Here is a 15,314-nt window from a genome sequence, read left to right as displayed (position 1 = left end):
TGATTCCGTTTGTAACTGAATCAAAATGAGCTAGGAATGAACAGCACAGACTGTTCAGGAGAGAGGAGAAAATGGTATTTTTCTATAAGGGACAGAGCAAGCTGAACTGAGAAGCAGACAGTCACTCTCAAGCTTGCACTCCCAAAATCAACACCTGCTTCTTCTCTGGCCTTGGACCCCTTCTCATTCCCATCTTCTCTCAAACCTCCCTCCTTTGTCCCAGCTACTGCAGTATCACCTCCCTTCAGGGCTCCTCACCGTCAACTTTATCTACTCCAGTCAATTCCATTAAAATAAACAGACTTCTCTCTGTCCCCAACACCCCTAACCTCTGCCTCTCCATCTTTGAGGCTGGCATCTAGGCTGCCTCCTCATTTCCTGTGGGCTATGAGCTTCCTGGGGGCAGGGACTGGGTCTAAGTCACCCCAGTCTCTATCCTCAGCACAGAGTGCCATGTGGGATACCCTAGTGATGGGGTTTAAAGAGGTGGGAGGGTGAATGGATGGAAGGACAGATGAACACAGAAATAAAGAAAAAAATGACTCCATTCAACTCAGAACTTCAATATAGCCCAAGCAGAGTTTGGTGCCAGGGTCCCTGAGACTCCTTCTAACCTGAGTTTCTAAGACTTTATGGCGCAGTCCCCCTGATGCCTGGAGTCTGGACCTCAATTCCTAGGCTCAGCTTAGAAAGAAAATCTTCAGAAGAAACAACACTCAAAGGAGGGAAACAATCATTTCTCAAACTGGAGGAGTCTCTTCCAGTGGGGAAATAAATAATATTTATTTATTATTAAAAATAAATAAATAATTTTTTAAAATTTATTTTTTAAAATTTATTTTTAAAAATAAATAAATAATTACTAAAAATAAATATTTAAAAGAATAAAATGGATCATATGGCAGTTTTAATCCTAGTTTTTAAAGGAATCTCCATACTGTTCTCCATAGTAGTTGTATCAGTGGGAGGCGGGAGGGAGGATCCAGAGGGAGGGGACCATATGTATACCTTCGGCTGATTCACGTTGATGTGTGGCAGAAACCAACACAATATTGTAAAGAAACTATCCTCCAATTAAAAATGTAACTTAAAAAGAATAAAATGGATTTAGTAAAAGACTGAAAAACATAAAATACTGTGGAGAGAAATTAAAGATGACCTTAATAAATGGAGAGGCATCCTATGTTTATGGATCAGAAGACTTAATACAGTTAAGACCAGATTTACCTACTTATTCTACACAATTCCTATCAAAATCCCAGTGACTTCTTCAAGAAGATAGTCCTGAAATTCAACAACCTTGAAAACAACCAACCAAAGATTGAGCACACAAATTTCTTGATTTCAAAACTCACCACAAAGCCACAGCAATCAAGACAATGTGATGCTTGTATGAAGACAGACATAGAGATAAGTGGAACAGAACTGAAAATTCAAATATAAACCTTTACATGTATGGTCATTTCTATTTTTGACAAGAATATCAAGATAAATTGATAGAAATCATAGCCGTTTTAACTAATGGTGCTGGGACAACTAGATATTCACAAGCAAAAGAGTGAAGCTGAACATCCACTTCACGTCATATACAAAAAAAAAAAAAAAAAACCTTAGAAGGAAACACAGGACTAAATCTTCATGACTTTGCACTGGGCAATGAATTCTTAGATAAGATATGCAAAGCACATGTGGCCAAAAAAAAAAAAAAAGATAAACTGAACTTGACCAGGATTTTAAAATTTGAAGGACACTGCAGTGGTTTGAATAGTGTCCTTCACAAATTCATGCCCACTGGGAACCTCAGAATGTGACCTTATTTGGAAATGGGGTATGTGCAGACATATAAGTTAAGGATCTTGAGAGGAGATCATTCTGGAACTGGAGTCTGTAAGAGACAGCCAAAAGGCACACAGGGAAGGAGGCCACGTGAAAACAGTGGTGAGGTTTGGAGTGATGTGGCCACAAGCCAAGGAATGCCTGGGGCCACCAGAAACTTGGAAGACACAGATGAGACTCACAGGGAGTGTGACCCTGCTGACACCCTGACTTGAGACTTCTGGCCTCCAGCACTGGGCAAGGATAGATTTCTGTTGTTTTAGGACCACACCACCCAGTCTGTGGCCATTTGTTATAGCAGCCCCAGGAAACTAACCCAGACGGCACAAAGAAAATGAAAAAAAAAAAAAAAAAATCCACAGGAGAAAATATTTGCAAGTCATATACCCAATAGTGAAGTCGCTCAGTCGTGTCGGACTCTTTGCGACCCCGTGGACTGTAGCTTACAAGGCTCCTCTATCCATGGAATTTTCCAGGCAAGAGTACTGGAGTGGGTTGCCATTTCCTTCTCCAGGGGATCTTCCTGACCCAGGGATCGAACCTGGGTGTCCCGCATTGCAGACAGACACTTTACCATCTGAGCTACCAGGGAAGCCTCCCATATATCCAATGCCTCCCATATATCCAATAGGAGGCTGTCAACTACAAACTGGCACTTATCAAGGGCACTGCCAATGAGTGAACAACAAAGGCATTTGCCATCTGCCTCTAAGAAAACTGAACCCCATGCTGCTGACCTTCAACAACCCCTAAGGGAGTTCAGAGTAGGCTGAGGCACTCTGTGCTCCAGGGAACCTGGTGGGACAGGTCTTTAGATACTGGATGTTTTTCGGAACAAATTTCGTGATCTCAGCCCTTGCCATCTCCTCGTATCTACAGAAGCACTATATCCCTTCATGATGACATCAGATCCTCATGACTAACAAAAAACCTTTTGTAAAGTGAGTGCTTCATGGTACTCCCCCTTCACCCAAACCTTATATATTGACTTTCCCCCACTGCCGCTTTGGAGCAGCCTCTCAGAGCTGTCTGAGATGCTGCCTACCGGGCTGCAGTCTTCATTTTGCCCCAAATAAAACTTAACTCGCAATTCTCAAGTTGTACATCATTTTTTAGTTGACAGGGCCTATATCCAGAATATAGAAAGAACTCTTACAACTCAACAATCGAGACAAACAACTTCATTTTTAAATAGGCAAAGGATTTAAACAGGCATTTGTCCAAAGAAGATATATACCAACAGCCAATAGACAGATGAAAATGTGCTAAACATCACTAGTCATTAATGAAAATCAAAACCACAGTGAGACAGCACTTGACATCCACTAGAGAAAAAAACACCTGTTTTAAGCCTCCCAGCTTGTGGTATTTTGTTATAGCAGACCTGGGAAACTGTGTATGTGTGCACATGCATATACATGATTTTTTCTTTTTTTAATATTGAAGTATAATTGATTTTCAATATTGTGTTAGTTTCAGGTATATAGCAAAGTGATTCACATATACATACATATATATATTTCAGATTCTTATCTTATACAGGTTATTAAAACATATTGAATATAATTCTCTGTGCTATATAGTAAATCCTTGATGTTTATTTATTTTATATATAGTAGTATGTATCTGTTAATCCCATACTACTAATTTATCCCTCTCCCCTTTCCCCTTTAGTAACTGGTTTGTTTTTTTTTCTATGTTTGTGAGTCTATTTCTGTTTTGTAAATAAATCATTTGTATTGAATGTTATTTTTTAGATTCCACATATAAGTGATACCATATAATATCTGCCTTTCCCGTGTGGCTCACCTGGTAAAGAATCCACCTGCAATACAAGAGACCTGGGTTCGATCCCTGGATTGGGAAGATCCCATGGAGAAGGGAAAGGCTTCCCACTCCAGTATTCTGATCTGGAGAATTCCATGGACTATATAGTCCATGGGGTCGCAAGGAGTCGGACATGACTGAGCAACTTTCACTCACTTCATGTAACTTCACTCAGGATTAACAGTCTTCCATGTTTCTGCAAATGGCAATATTTCATTCTTTTTTATGGCAACATTTCATTCTTTTGGGGGAGTGAGTCGTATTCCATTGTTCGTACGGACCACATCTTTATGCATTCAGTAAATGGACATACAGGTTGTCTCCATGTCTTGCCTATTGTAAACAGGGCTGCAAAGAACTTTGGGGTGCATGTATCTTTTTGATTCTGGTTTTCTCCAGATATATACCCAAAGGTGGGATTGATGGATAATATGGTAACTTTATTTTTAGTTTTCTAAGGAACCTCCATACTGTTCTTCATAGTGGCAGCATCAATTTATACTTCCATCAACAGTGTAGGAGGGTTTCTTTTCTCCACACCCTCTCCATAATTTATTTGTAGACATTTTGATAATGGCCATTCTGACCAGTGTGAGATGGGACCTTGTGGTAGTTTTGATCTGCACTTCTCTAATAATTATCAATGTTGAATATATATGATTTATTTTTAAATTGACTTTTAACCATTAGGCAAGGGAACTAAACAAAACCCTCAAGGCTGAGAGGAGCCATGTCCATGCCCACAGCCTACCAAGGACAGCTGTAACCAGGCCTGATCCAAGACATTAAACCATTAACTATGGCCTCCAGGAGGCAGCCTCAGAGCAGGTGTCAGGAGAGGGAAGGGCAGAGAAAGTGAGGCAAGGGGTTGACAACACACAGGGGAAGCAATGGTCAAAGTGCTGCCTGAGGGCCAAAGCAGACCATAAGCAAGACCCAGAGCCAGTTCATGGCACACAGCATCCTTCAGATGCTGCAAATGGATCTCACTCACATGACCAGATGTCAATGTCACAGCGCAACACAAGAAGCTCTGAGTGCTGAAGAACCAGAGCCTTTCCTCAAAGATGGAGGGAATACAGCCCAGGACTGTCTCAAGTGTTTCAGACGCATGTCTCCAAGTGCCATCCATACCTTCCTGCTAACCCACAGACATCTCATAATAAGCAGCCCAGAACTGGGCTCCCCACTTCCCATACTTACATCTATGCTTCTCTCAAGTTCTTCACCCCAGGAAATACCCCATCAGCCCCCCAGGCCAGAAATCTGGGTGTCCTTGGGCTTCCCTGGTGGCTCAGATGGTAAAGAATCTGCCTGAAATGCTGGAGACCTGGATTTGACCCCTGGGTCAAGAAGATCCCTTGGAGAAGGACATGGCAACCCACTCTAGTATTCTTGCCTGGAAAAATCCCATGCACAGAGGAGACCAGCAGGCTACAGTCCATGCGGTCGCAGAGTCCAAGACCACTGAGTGAGTCCTTCTAAGCTACTAGCTAATAACAACCACCAGATTATTCTAACATCAGTGATTTTCAAACTGCTGTGCACCAGAAGCCCTGGAGCCTAATGAATCTCACAGAAGCCTAAAGTTCCCCCATGATTCTCCTGCTCCTTATGTTTCAGAGCCGCTCCATTTGATTTATCAGTAATAAATAAATAATAAATAAATAAAACGCAGCTACTGATCTTGAGGGGCACTCCAGAGTGTCAGGGTGCTGTGCAAGCCATTTATAAACATTATTTCTCAGGCAACTCCTTGGAGCAAATAGTTTATTTCCCTCACATTATAGATGAAGGCAGAGCTCAGGAAGGTTAACTAAGTTCCAGGAGGTCACACAGCCCAGTGGGGAGCAGCAGAAGCGGAATCTCTTCAGACTCTCTTTGAGCACAAGGCGCTTCACCTCGCCAAGGGCAGGAATTAGAGGCTTGGAGCACGAGGCCGGTCCTCAGGACCTACGGCCAGCAGCACAGGAGCCCCAAGGGGCCAGGCACAAGCTCTCAGTCCAGGGCAACTGTTCCTAGCCTTGCTGACCACTGGAAAAGCCCAGAGAATTGATTGTTCATACCCGTGCCCAGCTCCACCTGGCCATTGAATCAGAACTCTCCAGGGGCCAAGATGGTATCATATTCTCAACTACCCGAGCAACTAGGGTTAAAAAAAAAATTGGCTCCAGCAGGAGTTCTCAACCTTGGCTGAAAATTCCTGATGCCCAGGCCCTGCTCCATCTCAGTGACTCAGTATCCTGGAGTGGGGTACAGGTCTCAGTGGTTTTTTAAGGTCCTCAGGTGATTCCAACGTGCAGCCAAAGCTGCAGCCGCTGGTTTCGGGCCTTGCCTGTTCCAGGTGTGGCCTCCAGGTCTGGAGCACTGGCACAGCCAGGGAGCTTGTTAGAAATGCAAGATTTCAGGCCCAACCCAGACCTGCTGAATCAGAAATGTGGGGAGAAGTTCAGCCAGTCCTTCAGGTGCCGCTGATGCTAGTTCAAGGGTGAGGATCTCTTGCAACTCAAAAGTGGGTCCACAGACCAGTAGCATCAGCATCCCTGAGATCTCGTGAGATACAGGGTCTCAGCCCCCCATCCCCAGACCCACTGACTCAGAATCTGCATTTTAACTAGATGCCCAGGTGAGTCAAGCACACAGTGAAGAGAGGATCTGCCCTTCTTCCCCTTTCCCTGCTCCCTTCTGCTCTGGATTAGCTCTCATCTCACCAGGAAGGAGGCCACGGTCCTGATGGTCTGGTGCACACAGGCCACTGGAAGGAACAAGGCTAGAGACACGCGAGCCTGGGTTACACGCTGACTGACTCAGCAACTGAGAGCAGGCCCGGGTGACAGCTTAATGTAGTGCTTCTCAAACTTTAACGCGCTTGAGAACAACAAGCTCCTTGAATGTCCCTTAGCTGGCCCATCCCCAGTAATGCGGATCAAATGGCTTGGGCCCATGAGTCAGCATTTCCACAGGTGATGTCATGCCGGAGGTCCCAGGATCACACTTGGCTAACCCTGATTTAGTGTGGATGGAGGAGGCTGGTAGGCTACAGTCCAGGGGGTCACAAAGAGTCAGACACAACTGAGTGACTTCACTTTCTTTCTTTCTTTTCTGAAGCCAATCTATCAGGGTTCGAATCCAACTTTAGCATGCACTGACTGTGCAGCCCTGTGTCCCACCTGGCAAAGGAGCCTAGCGGTGATTCCAACCTCATAACTTGTTATGAAGAGGCAGTAGACTGACAACTAAAGTGCTTACGTGAGTGCCTAGTACAAGTGGACCCATAGCTTTAAGTTTTACTGCACACACAGGGATTCTCTAGTAGCTCAGCTGGTGAAGAATCTGCCTGCAATATGGGAGACCTGGGTTCGATTCCTGGGTCAGGAAGAAGGAAACAGCTACCCACTTCAATATTCTGGCCAGGAGAATTTCATGGACCATCTAATATAGTCCATAGGTCGCAAAGAGTCGGACACAACTGAGCAACTTTCACTTTCACACTACCACCAAAACCGCAGCCACCACCAATCCCTACCATCGGCACCTCCCACCACCAGCCCTACTACGACATCACCCTCACCACCACCATCCTCATAACCATCATCAATACCATCCCCATCACCATCGTCTCCACCACCAACACAATATTACCATCACCTGCAACACCACCGCCTCTCTCACCACCACCATCACCACCATCACGTGTAAATCCTGTGCTGCTCCAGCCCTGGCCTGGGCTTCTTCCTCACCCCAAGGGCCCCCAGGGGGCCAGCCTGTACTGGGCCTGGGGAAAAAGAGAGCACCCAGCCCCGGCCCCACCCTTGGTCACTCATGACCCATCCCACCAGCCTGTCTCACACAGGGCATTAATGTGAGGACAGCCAGGGCGCATGGGAGCCTCAGGGTGGCCTTGGCCATGTTCCCCAAAGTGACTTTCTGTCCCCGGATGCCTGGGGCCCTGGGACTCTCTTCCTCAGGGCTAGAAGGAATGTGTGAAGGAGGAGGCGTCTCTTACCTTATCAGTAACCAATACCCATCACCACAACCACCCTCACACCACCACCAATACCAGCACCATCACCAATATCATCACCATCACCACTCTCCCCAGTACCCCACCACCCCACCACTCTATCAGCGTCATTTCCACCATCACTACCATCACCACCGCCACCAAATTATCATGATCACCAACACCCATCACCAAAACTACCCTCAAACCACCACCACTACCAATACCACCACCACCAATACCATCACCACTGCCAGCACCAACGTCACTTTCACCGCCACCTCCATCATCAGCGTCACCATAATTACCACCATCACCATCACCACCCTCCCCACCACCCTCCCAGCACCACCATCATGACCCCCACCACTGGGTATTCACAATACAGCCCCAGTTATCAAAGACTGTTAGCCTAGGTGGACAGGCAGACAAGAGACTGGGAGAGAGAGAGAATACAGAACCTCCTGTCATGTAGACCAGCAGCCCCCAACCATTTTGGCACCAGGGAGTGGTTTCATGGAAGACAATTTTCCCATGGACCTGTAGGGGGATGGCTTGGGATGATCCAAGCACACTGCATGTACTGTGCACTCTATCTCTATCATTATTACATCAGCTCCACCTCAGATCATCAGGTGTTAGATCCCGGGGGCTGGGGACCCCTGCTTGGTTAGACCAACTCAGTTCAGCATTTGTTCAGAGACAAATGCCAAGGAAATGAATGCAAAATAGTGATGGGTGTGGGAAGGTGGAAGAGGGATCTTTACATGTCCTGCATGTTGGTGGTCCAATCTCAGAAACCACCTAGACCAGGTGAGACTAGGGCTGTGCTTCTTTCATTTCATTTCATCTTCATTTCATTTCATTTCAGCTTCATTCATCTTCATTTCATTTCATCAACTCCCGGTACAGGGCCTGGCCATGGAATCAGGAATGAGTCCAGACTTGACTTTTCAAAGTCACTTTCCTACTCAGTTTATGCTTCCATTAAATAGGGAAAATGCTAATTTCAAAGTTGCTGAAGTATATATTCTTACAGAGCTATGAAGATATCTAATAGTTAAGCATTATTGATATTCATCATTAATAACTGAAACTAACAGAAAAGCTGAACTTCTCACTTCTCCACAGGCTCCTCAATTGACGCTGACCACTCTTCCCAGGACACACACCACACCACTAGAGAATTCTCAGCCCACTCTCTTCCAGTAATGAAAATCCTCTGAAATCTCACTCCAATGTTCTAATATCTATAGTCCTGCCTTCAGGCGAGCTGCGACCCCCTCAGCCTGAACCGGCAGGCGAGCTCAGGACAGCTGCCCAGAGCAAGTGATGCTCCTGTCTACACTCCCCAGCACACTAGCTGAGATGCCAGCCCCTCAGCTTTACATCCTGCTGATCTTTCAACTTCCTCCAGCTGGCTATGCCCTAGTCCCTTGGCACCAACCGAGCAATCTGCAGACAAGATTAATAAATCCCAGCTGCAGAAAGCAGTGCCTCTAATGAGGACAGAGCCAGGACAGGGCAAGATAACGAGACCCAGGCCAGTCCCACATCTAAATCCTGTGCTTCTCCAGCCTTAGCCTGGGCTTCTTCCTTGCACCCAAGACCACCAGCGGGCCAGCCTGTACTGGGCCTGGGGGAAAAGAGAGAACCCAGCCCCGGCCCCACCCTTGGTCATTCATGACCCATCGCACCAGCTTGGCCCACACAGGGCATTATTGTTAGGACAGCCAGCCAGGGCATGGGAGCCTCAGGGTGGCAGTGGCCATGTTCCCCAAACTGACTTTCTGTCCCAGATGCCCAGGGCCTGGAACTCTCTTCTTCAGGGCTAGAAGGAATGTTTGAAGGAGGAGGCGTCTCTTACCTGCAAGGTTCTGCTCAGGCAGCATCCTTGCCCAGGATGTTGGCCCTGCCCATCTGTTCACTCCACAAACACTGACTGTACCTCTCCTGGGCTCCCGGCTTGAGTACAGACGATGGAATGGGAACAGCTGCTGCCCCTGCATTACCCACGATCTGGCAGGGGTGGTGGCTTATAATCAGATGACTGCAATGAAATAAGGTCTGTGCTCAGAACCTGGAGGGCTTCCTGGAGAAGGGAGCCCTTAAGTCATGTCTTCATGGAGAGGTAGGGATCCCAGATTAGCAAAGGTTAAAAAAAACAAAGACACCAAGCCCTACTATGTGTGTGTGAATTTCTATGTTCCCACAAGCACGGGGGAAAGTTCTGGGGTTCCACATACCGTGCGTTACCCCACATGAGATGGAGAGAATGTATTTATTTCTTTATTCTCCTCTTTGTTTGAATAGTTACAATAAAAATAGGACTTTAGTAATTTTAGAAGGCAACACAATAAACATGTAAAGCAAGAAGAGAAATGAAAAATTTAAGGAAAGTTGACCCAAAAGGAACGATTCTGAAAATGAAATGATTTCTCTAAAGAAGGTAGAATGAATTCTGTCAAAAGTCTGTGTCTCTGATTCAAGACTGGTCCCCAGGAGGCTGATCAGAATGGAACTGTGGAGTGAGTAGTTCTCTCCACCTAGAGGTGATGGAGATGCCGAAGAGGCCGGAGACCCAAGGGTGGATGGTGAACAGAGCCGAGCCTCACCAAGCCTCTCCCGCTAGGAGTACAAATTGAAAAGTACAAACTTTTCAATTTGCAAAGTTTCAAAACTGCAGAAAAGTCCCAAGAATAGTATAGTGAACTCTCCACATCTTCCTTAGACTCACCAATAGTTCATAGTTCCCTCTGCTACTTTATCGATGTTTCTATACATAAAAGTCTATTTTTATGAACCACTTGAAAATAAATTGCAGACACCACAACAGCTCACCCTCAGTGCTGTGGCTTTCATCTCTTAACATCAAAGACATGATGCGATCACAACACAATTATCAAAACCAGGAGATTTTATCGCTGATACGTTTCCCACTCCAATGTATGTCACCAATTGTTGCAGTGATGTCCTACTTAGCAAAATGATTCTTTTTCTTGACCCAGCACTTTAATTAAAGAGCAGTTGTATGCGGGGTGAGGTCATGTCTCTGTCAGAGGTACTCCAAACCACAAACAAACTTTCCCAAATAATCAAGTGGAAAAGTAAAACATAAAGACAATCAGAATAATAAGCCTCATTAGAATAATCTTTGACAAGAAGTAGGACAGGGCAGCTGGAAAGGGTTCTAGGCACTGTAATCTAGGATGATGAACCTTCAGGTGATACCAGCCCTGGTCTTCGGCTCTGTGTCTAAGAAAAACACAAACCACACACCCGCGGGCATGACAGTGGGGTCCTTCTGTCGTTGGGAGCTGGCAGCCTGGGTCAGGTGGGCCACAGTGCAGAAAAGCAGGGGATCTGGGCTCCTACCTCTCAACTGCTGAGTCTACCTGGAGAAGTCACATAGACACTGTGGGCCTCAGTTTCCCCATCTGTAGGGATGGAATCTGTCCACTTCCTCACCCTCTGCCCCCTCATTCATGGACACTCTGAGCCCTGCTGAGTTCTGATCCAGAGTCCCTGATCCGAGTGTCTACCACTACGTTTCTGAGAATCTGAAACAGTAAAATATATTCGCAGACTGTCGCTGGTGCCTCACTGCCCTCAGGGTGAAAACCAAACTCCTTGGCTTGGATAAAGCCCTTCCTCATTTGTCCCCTCCTTCTCCTTCCCATGAATCCCCTGAGACTCTCCTCACCAGTATCCCAACCAATGTCAGAAAGCAGCAGCCCTAACTAGCAGCGGTGTTTTCTCCAGAGCACTGATCGCTAAAGCCATGGAGGCCCAGAGAGGTTGAGGAACTGGCCCAAGTCCAGCAGCTCAGGAGTAACAGAACTGAGGCACCAAGAAATACGCTCCAAACCAGAGCCCTTCAGCCCACATGAAAAGCAAAGTGTTTCATTGACACAGGTCTCGACCTGCATGCTGCCTCTGCACAGTGCTGGAAAAGATACTAAAACAGTGGTTCAGAAGGTGCTGGGAATAAAGAGGAATGCTGGTGGCTTTTTCTTTATGAAATGCTTTCATTACTCCTGTATAGGTTTAAATTTCACAGTGGAACAATAACAGTAACTAAAATTCCACAAGCACTAAGTGATGAAGAATCCCACAAACATCTCACTATCACTACATCACTGATACACTATGCACAGGAAACAGAACTGGTGGCCTGATTTCAACTGGGAGCTCATCCCAGCATGGCGGGCATCGGCAGGATTTCCCACTCAGCTCTGCCCAGGCAGGTGGATGCTGCCTTAGACCAGGACCCTGCCCACAACTGGAGCATGCCTACCAATCCTGGACTCTCTCTGCACCTGGAAAAGATTTCCGATTTTTTTCCTTCCAATTGAAGTAACAGATGCCTTATGTGTGTGTGTGTGCTCAGTTGTGTCTGACTCCTTGTGACCCCGTGAACTCTAGCCCCCCAGGCTCCTGTGTCCATGGAATTTTCCAGGAAAGAATATTTCAGTGGGTTGTCATTTCCTACTCCAGGGGATCTTCCCAACCCAGGAATCGAACCCACATCTCTTGTGTCTCCTGTATTGGCAGGTGGATTCTTTATCACTGTGTCACCTGGGAAGCCCCAATAGATGCCTCATGGCTCCCTTTAAAGAGCTTAAGAGACTAACTCAATATTTATTTAATGATTATTTTTAATTCTGTCAAGACCCATTATCCTCTCTGAACCCCAGGTTCTTCATCTGTATAAGAAATAGGAACACTGGCATCCAAAGGGCTATAAGTGAAACTCCTAATAGCAGAGGATGTGTTCTGCTCAGTAGATACAGTGACAGACAGCATCATTACCACTTTCTGACAATCTACTCAGTGTCAGATACCAGGTACTAAAGCTACATAGATGAAGAAGGCACAGTGCTACCCTGGAGTGATTAGAGGCCTAATGTTGGGGGGTAGGAGGCGGGGGGAGGACAATAAATTCCTAAAGGGCTAGTACTTGACCCTGAGCACAGCAGGAAGCCACTGGAGAGGTTTATGGCCAGGAGGACAAGGTCAAACACCCATGCATTTCTGACTGCTTGCTCAGGGTCAACACAGAGGGCTGCCTGGAGGGGGCCCCCAGGGGCAGAGACAGCGTCCTGAGGCTGTGTGTCTCTCCCTGATAGGGGATGAAGGAGCCTGAGGTGACATTATGGATGTGAATAGTTCAAGAGGCAAAACCGTAGGAGTATAGTCCAAGTGAATGAGGACAAAGAATTACTAAAGCTTGAATTGAGCTGTGTTTCACATTTTGAAAAGTGAAAAGAAAAGTGAAAGTTGCTCAGTTGTGTCTAACTCTTTGCGACCAACCGACCCCATGGACTGTAGCCCACCAGGCTCCTCTGTCCATGAGATTCTCCAGGCAAGAGTCCTGGAGTACGTTGCCATTCCCTTCTCCAGGGGATCTTCCTGACCCAGGAATCAAACCTGGGTTACCAGCACTGCAGGCGGATTCTTTACCATCTGAGCCACCAAGGAAGCCCTGTATTTTACATTTTAATCTAATTTTAAATCTCTTCAAACATTTACCAAGCTCCTTATCACTCCTACCCCAGGCTACTTTTCTACAGAAATGGGAAGCAGCACAGTTTCAAGAAAACCAAGAGGATTGGGGCAGGGGTAGGGGGTGGTGGGTGGGGGTTGGGGGTGGGGAGGTTAGGGGATTAGGTGAGATAACACTTTCCTGTTAAAAAATATGGAAATGGAGGTTCTCTGAGTCAAAGGACTGGCACTGAACATGCAGGAAGACTGGGATCTGAACACAGATCTGTCAGGCCCCAGGGCTTACTCCATAATATCACGCAGTGGGTGACTCTCCTAGCATCACTGACAGCCTGGGTGGCCAGCAAGAGTTAAAGAGTCTTTCAAAATTGCGGGCACAGTCTTGTTGTCATGAACAGGGACACCTACCTGGACACCCACTGTCATCCAGCAATCAGGAAGGGAGTTCAGGAAGGGAGGCTGTGTTGGCAGTCAGACATCAGTCTTCCTCAAGAGAAAAATATTTAGCAAACACTTATGTAGAGAAGGAGTGAGCCCCACACTCGGACGGGATGTTCAGAAAGGCCACCTGGTCCTACTTCCCCATTGTACTGACGGGACATGGAGCCCAGAGAGGGTGTGTCTAATGCAAACGTACACAAGGAGGCGGGATTTGAACCCAATCCTCTGCTCTCCTTACCCTGGCCTCATGCGTAACCAAGTAAAGGTGTATAAGCGACATTACTGCCTGCTTCAGCAAGTCCTCCATGACCGCCAATGCTCCTGCCCCTGAAAACCTGCGCCTCCCTAAAAAACCCTGGACTTCCCTGTCAGACCCCAGGTTGAATCCTGGCTCCATTTCTTACAGCCTGTAGGACCAACATCAAGTCCTGTTACCTGAGCCAGAGAAAATTCTGTCTCCGGAGAATGCTCCATGGATTACGAGAATTTAGGCGACCCCTGTAGGGTCTGCTAAGAAAAGCAGCCCCTTCCATGGATGGACCCAGAGAGCAGTCAAACAATAACGGCTGCCTTTCCCTGAATGTCAATGCCAAGCTCACTGCTCTCCTCCAATGCCACCACCTACATCAGAGCCACCATCTTATTTTCTCATTGGCTTGAGAAGCACTCGGCTCTGTCCTAACTGAGCGTCTCGCATGCTGCAGGTCATCCCTCTGTCCAGACTTCTCTGTTCCGCCCCTTTCAAGCCTCCTCAACTCCAAAAGCAAATATGTGCACTAAAGCGCTGAAGTTACCCCAAACACCTCAACTCCGACTCAAGTCTCCCCAACTTACAGCCAGTCCGGAATCACTTCCTGCCACTGACTTTTAAAGTTGAGCCTGACTCCTCCCCTTCCGCTTTTTATCACCACCCCGCCTCCTTGGCCACGCCCACCACCTGCTTCCTGTCCCTGTTCCAAAGGAACAATATGATGGGAAAATCTTCAGCAGGAATTTCTGCACTTAAAAAGAAGGGCAGGCTACAAAGTTGGTGCAGTATGGACTCCAGTAAAATATAAAGCTAGCACATGTGTTGAGAGGACAAAAAAAAAAGAAAAAAAATATATATATATATATAAATAAATAAATAAAAATTAGAGGTGCTTTTCAAATTCTTTTTTTTTCCCCCAGGAAATGAAATCTTGTTGTGCAGTCCACATGAATCTGCTCTTGGAAGGACCCACTCCCAAACCTCAGCCTGTTATAATCCCCTTGCTGAGCCCACCCAGAAAGGTCCAGCATGGGTGGAGAGAAGGCAAAGCTCTCCTGCTTAGGGTCCACCATTCACTAACTCTGACTGTTAATGACTTATGTAACCTCCTGCAGCATCTGTTTCTTCCTACCTTCTCTGAATGGTGGTTCAGAGACCCAGAGAGGAGCATAAAGCATCCATCCAGGGGTTACTCAATAAATATCACAGTGAAAAGGCAGACTGGATGGATCGGGACAAGACGGTCCAGACCAAGTCCGGGGTGGCTGGCTTGGAGACCTCATCCCATCTACCACCACCTGCCTCCTCCACCTTGCAGAAACCCGCAGGTGCCATCAACAGGACAATGCTGCAAAGCCACAAACCCACAGGAAACCAGGCCTCTTGCCCCACACACAGCTACCTCCTCTGGAAAAGGTGACCCTACCCATCCTGCCAGCCAGAGAACAAGAG

At 46.6% G+C, this 15,314-nt stretch overlaps 1 protein-coding gene across 1 annotated transcript in view; it reads right to left on the bottom strand.

The window, feature by feature from the left end:
• The window catches only part of LOC129658095 (janus kinase and microtubule-interacting protein 1), a 104,436-nt gene extending 89,942 nt beyond the window's left edge, over nt 1-14,494 (bottom strand). The window contains exons 1-2 of the mRNA XM_055589075.1: nt 14,447-14,494; nt 13,580-13,654 (exon numbers count right to left, since the gene is read on the bottom strand). The gene's annotated coding sequence lies outside the window, so the exon portion shown is untranslated. The remainder of the gene's footprint in view (nt 1-13,579; nt 13,655-14,446) is intronic.
• Between the last annotated feature and the right edge of the window lie 820 nt (nt 14,495-15,314).

Source organism: Bubalus kerabau, chromosome 7, assembly GCF_029407905.1.
Source record: "Bubalus kerabau isolate K-KA32 ecotype Philippines breed swamp buffalo chromosome 7, PCC_UOA_SB_1v2, whole genome shotgun sequence".
Lineage (NCBI taxonomy): Eukaryota > Metazoa > Chordata > Mammalia > Artiodactyla > Bovidae > Bubalus > Bubalus kerabau.
This window is presented reverse-complemented; position numbering and strand designations above follow the sequence as displayed.